Source organism: Pseudophryne corroboree, unplaced genomic scaffold (genome assembly GCF_028390025.1).
Source record: "Pseudophryne corroboree isolate aPseCor3 unplaced genomic scaffold, aPseCor3.hap2 scaffold_288, whole genome shotgun sequence".
NCBI lineage: Eukaryota > Metazoa > Chordata > Amphibia > Anura > Myobatrachidae > Pseudophryne > Pseudophryne corroboree.
Genome location: NW_026969545.1, coordinates 43755 through 49928, shown reverse-complemented (window position 1 = coordinate 49928; position 6174 = coordinate 43755). Strand labels below are relative to the sequence as shown.

Sequence of the window (6174 nt, the reverse complement as noted above, 5' to 3'; positions counted from 1 at the left end):
CGATATCAACAGAGCCAGGCACATACAGCGTCCCTTTTCCTGAGCGTCCCCGTGAATAGGACCTCCCCCTCACCTCCCACAAGCCGGAACCCTCCAGGTTGCCCAGCAACCAGATATACACTCATTGATATAGCGGAAGATGAACCGCTTCCCTTTCCGTCCGGGACGTGGGACCTCCCCGTTACCCCTGATAGGCTGACACTCCCTGGGTTGCTAAGCAACCACATACGCAACCACGGCTTCCGCCGAACACAGCGGGAGCTGTACTTTCAATTAGGAACGAGCAGCCATTGGCTGACTAATGAATAACAGGGTTTTTAAACCCAGCACAACGCTAAAATAGCAGCATTGGAAGTGAGCAAGCCCGTTGTTACGGGTGAAACGCGTTTTCCTATCCAATATGCAAGAAGGACTCTGAGCAAGGCATGCAATAGGATCCTACACGGGAGAATACCAATACTACCCATCACCCTTAACTGACCCAGGGATCTGGGCGGTAATCGGTATCATCTTTGATATGATTATGTTTTCTATCAGTTTTTGTGATTATTTGGTGGTATATACACTAATTGATGTTTAAGACAGCATATCTATCCCGGGTGTAACCAATGAATGGAGATGATAGCTCCAGCCGTGATACACGCATGCTGTACTTGATTACTATATTACCTTTACCCGTCATATATTCTTACATACATTGTATCTGAGACCTCTTTTTCTGATACTATTGGATATGTTGTTCAAATTGAAATGAAAATGTGTGGATGAAATTTTCTCCCATAATAGGGCATTTTCCACGACTCATGCATACGGTGATACCGTGAACACATACCATAGACAATACAGATGTGCAATTTTGCCTGAATAGTGTATTGTGTTTCTAACAAAGAATTCATTACTTTCCTTATTTTCGTGGACTCTCATCCATGATTCCTGGGAGCAATCCCAGGTCTAACAGGGACAGCAGATCCACACTTCTCCCTTAATCTACCATTTAGGTGCACTCTCATTGGTGAGTGGAACACCCCATTTACAGGTTACTATCATACCTCACCGCTAGAGCCCAATCTCGTCTGATCTTGGAAGCAAAACGGTGATGGGCTGGGTCAGTATCTGAGGGGTGACCCTCAGAGAATACCCAGTGTAGTAATCTGAGGCTGTTTCAATTTAAAAATCAATACCAACAGCAGTATCACCACTACCTCTTCTTTCCCACCTGTATTTATTTTTCCTGATAATTTCTTTCAGGCAAGAATATTTGTACATGATTATTTTTGGTCTCATCAATACATGCGCTGCCTGTACTGATACGGTATGAGAATAGATGTATGATTACTCTCTCAGGCGAGAATTAATTAGGAATTATTTATTCCACTATATCAGGCACACCCATTAGGGTCTGAGTGCCGAGGACAGGACTAGGTAATATACATGTTATACACACTCCCGGTGTAATTGATACCTACTTTTGCATGACCAATTTTGGTCCCATTAAAACAAGCATTGCTTGTACTGGCATGGCATGAGAACAGGTGTACGGTGATTATATCTACACCTCCATGCCAGTCTATATTGGGATAGACTAAACCAGGACATACTAACCCCGTTTGTAACCTTGTTTCCCCAACAAATACATTTATGGGTATCTCCGTCTTGTGATATATGATACATATTAATTTCATGGGGAGAATGAGTGGATACGGACAATATTTTAATTAAGCATAATAAAACTTTATGTTTTAATATTATTCATAAATACACATTTAACAAGAGTGCACCCAAAAAAGAGTCTTCTTTATTCTATGTTTGCTCCCACTCCTAGATGGGCCAGGTGTTTGTGCTGCCCACTTGGGTCGCTTAGCTTAGTCATCCAGGGACCTTGGTGCAAATTTTAGGACTAAAAATAATATTGGGAGGTGTGAGGTGTTCAGAATAGACTGGAAAGGAGTAGAAATTATGGTTATTGAGCTTAATACTATAGGATCAAAATTACCCCCAAATTCTATGATTTTAGCTGTTTGAGGTTTTAAAAAAAAATCACCCGAATACAAAACCCGAAAGGGTGGTTTTGCCAAAACGCGTCCGTATCCAAAACACAACTGCGGATCCGAAACCAAAACCAAAACATGAAACACGAAAAATGCCCGCTGCACATCTCTAGTTAGGGGAGAAGCATGTAGCCTTGTAGACTATGCACAGCTATATCTAGAAAAATATACGATCTAATCTTTAACCAACCAATGCAAGAAAGTATTTAATGTGAAAATCCGAAACACTAGACTAATTGGAGGTGCGCCCTAAAGCAAATTACAATGTTAGGATTAGGGGGTTCGGAAAGACCTCTAGTGTAAACACTACTATATACATTTTAAGATAGGAAGGTACAAATTACATATTCACATTGCATCTATGGGCTGGATTCAAATGTCCCTTTCCTCCCTCAATCGTGCCCGTCAGCAGCTATTCTAATGTTGCTGCCAACGGGTGCGACATGTTTATTTCAGCTCGCTACCCCCAGGGGAAACAAGCTGAAATGTGTGCAAAGAGACCCATTTGGGCAACCAAACGGTGTCTTTTCATGATCGCGCCCATTACTTTATTCAGGTTTAGGTGCTTTGTGCACCTAAACCAGAGTGTAATGGGCGCAATAATTGAGGGCATTTGAATTTCCCTTATATGTGTGTGTGTGTGATATACACACAGACACACATACTGTATTTCTTTATATAATGGACACCTCAGTTTCTATTCATTCATGTCCTGCCCCCTACTCTGTCAGAACCCTTCCCCTCTACTTTTCTGACCCCAAACGCCACTCATTCTTGTTAAGTGCTGGTGGGCCCATTCAGAATTTTGCTATGGGGCCCACAAAGGTCTAGTTACGCCACTGGGCAGGGTTGTAGAGGAGGCGGTGCAAGGCATCCTGGGAACAGTCAAAGCTTTAGCCTGTTGGTGCCTTGGATCAAGATCCAACTCTACACCCCGATGTTAGTGTAGTGCCTTTTGGGGTTAAGGTTTTACAGAAAGTTACAGGTTTTTTTAATTTAGTAAAATATGCCCCATTTTAAAGATAGGGCATTTACATTTGTTGCACCTGTGCAGTACATAGCAGCCTGCAGGGCATGTACAGTGGCTTCATTTGGGTGCACATACATTGCCGGCTCCTGGTCGCAAACTGAAATTATTGTGTGTAAGTGGAATTAGCGGTGTTTATGTCATACAGGGGGGTGGGGGAGGTTTGTGGTTGGTGGGGGGCACGCTGTGTGATTATTATCCTGCATCTATACATACATGCGCTAACACCTGGACATACACTGATGTACCCACACCTAATATCCATACATACACGCCCTGACACCTGGACATACACCAACATTCCCACACCTGCATCTATACATACACATGCTGACACCTGGACATACACCAACATACAAGCACCTGCATCTATATATACACGCGCTGACAAATGGACATACACCGACGTACCCACACTTGCATCTATACATACATGCACTGACATCTGGACATACAAGCACCTGCATCTATACATACACGCGCTGACACCTGAACCTACACTGACGTTCCCACACCTGCACCTATACATACACATTCTGACACCTGGACATACACAGACGTACCCACACCTGCATCTATACATACACGCGTTGACACCTGGACGTACACTGACGTACACACACCTACATCTATATATGCATGGATGCAAATGTGGGTACGTCTGTATACGTCCAGGTGTTAGCATGTGTATGTATAGATGTTAGGTGTGGGTACATCAGTGTATGTCCAGGTGTCAGCACATGTATGTATAGATTCACATGTGGGTAAGCCGGTGTACGTCCACGTGTCAGCATGTGTAGGTATAGATGCAGGTGTGGGTACGTTGGTGTACATTTAGGGGTCAGCGTGTTTATCTATAGATGTTGGTGTGTGTATGTCAGTGTACGTACAGATATAGGTGTGTGTGTGTATGTATGTATGTATGTATGTATATGTATAGAGGAAGGTGTGATACATACATATAACACATACATGATAGATACATACATATATCACACACACGATAGATAGATAGATAGATAGATAGATAGATAGATAGATAGATAGATAGATAGATAGATAGATAGATAGAACACATACATACAAGATAGATACATACATACATACATGATAGATACATATATATACACACACATACGATAGATAGATAGATAGATACATACATATATATATATATATATATATATATATATCACAAACATATATGATTCATACATATATCACACACACATACATGATACATACATGAGAAAGACCTGGGATGGTGATGAGGCCAGGGCCCCCTGCTGATGTTGCGTTGAGGAAGGCAGTGTTCCAGGGCGGATGCCAGTCGGGGAGAGCGCCGCGCAGCCCGGGAAAAATACTGCTGAGGAGCTACATCTGGAAGAGCCCCTGGGAGGGAGAGTGCCACATGCCCCATCCTGCGTGGCAGACTCTGCAGGCCTGCACATGGGAAGGGAGGTCTCTGGCCACACATACTCACCCTTCTGCTGAAGCCCCGCTGCTGTCCCCATCAGCGCTCTCCAGCGGGGAGCGGGGCCAGGATGAACCTCAACCTGTGAGAACTATCTTCATGATCAAGAGATCTCATATGCAAGATAAGTATGTGTTGGGATAGGGCTGGGGAGGGCGGCTGCTCGGGCACACCCCCGTCAAGTTAAGGAGATTTAACTGAGGAAGCACAAGGGAACTCTCGTCTGGGGACAACAACTGCAGGGAGACCACATCTTTTCAGATGAACATGGGAGGGCGGAAGGCTGCCTAATACTGAAGCACCCTCAGACATTAAACCATATGCAACAACTATTGCAAGCATTCCTGGGGGAAGGTCTGCAGCAGACGGATTTGCATACGGTGATGTCATCCAAGCAGTGGGCCAAAGTTGGCTGGAACCCTCATCTGTATATGAAAAGAGAAAAGGGGCATGCAGGGCATGGCGGCCTTTTGCGGCGCTTGTATAACCCCAAGTTTGCATTAAACACCCCACCCTCCTTCGGTGTGGGGCTCATGTTGGCCATGCCCAAGCCCCTGAAGCATTCAAGCTGATTTCTTTCAGCAGCTGGGCACTGTAACAGCTTCAGAGCTGCTCTACAAGACAAGTAAAAGGGTGTGGGCCCTGCAGCACCACCTGTAGTTTGCATACACACATATATAGGACAGCATCTCTTATATGCCCCAGGGTCAATAAAATAGTATCCTTGTCTAGGCTATCCATCCCCTCAGATAAGGTATTTGTCCATGCCGCTACAGCACTACACACCCAGGCCGACGCAATTGCCGGTCTGAGTAAGGTACCTGAATGTGTATAAATGGACTTAAGGGTAATCTCCTGTTTGCGGTCAGCACACTCTTTGAAGGTAGCCGTATCCTGGGACGGGAGGGCTACCTTCTTGGATAAGCGTGTTAATGCTTTGTCCACCCTAGGGGAGCATTCCCATCGTAACCTATCCGTTGATGGGAAAGGATACGCCATAAGAATCCTTTTGGAAATCTGCAGTCTTTTATCTGGAGATTCCCAAGCTTTTTCACATAACTCGTTCAGCTCGTGTGAGGGGGGAAAGGTTACCTCAGGCTTCTTTCCCTTGTACATATGTACCCTCTTGTCAGCGACAGGGGGTTCCTCTGTGATGTGCAAAACATCTTTTATTGCCATAATCATAAATCGAATGGATTTTGCCAATTTTGGCTGTAACTTTGCATCATCGTAATCGACACTGGAGTCAGAATCCGTGTCGGTATCTGTGTCAACAATCTGGGATAGTGGGTGCTTATGAGACCCTGACAGTCCCTGCAACATAGGATCAGGCATGGGTTGAAACCCTGACTGTCCCAAAGCTTCTGCCTTGTCTAATCTTTTGTGCAATGAGTTTACACTAGCATTTAAAACATTCCACATATCCATCCAATCAGCTGTCGGCGGAGACACCACATTCATTTGCTCCCGCTCCTCTCTAATATAGCCTTCTTCCTCAGACATGTCGACACACGTGTACCGACACACTACACACACAGGGAATGCTTTTTCTGAAGACAGTTTCCCCACAAGGCCCTTTGGAGAGACAGAGAGAGAGTATGCCAGCACACCCCCCAGCGCTATAT

At 44.6% G+C, this 6174-nt stretch overlaps 1 pseudogene; it reads left to right on the top strand.

Moving 5' to 3' along the window:
* The first annotated feature begins 1035 nt into the window (after positions 1–1035).
* Positions 1036–1153, top strand: LOC135014719 (5S ribosomal RNA; annotated as a pseudogene).
* The last annotated feature ends 5021 nt before the right edge of the window (positions 1154–6174 follow it).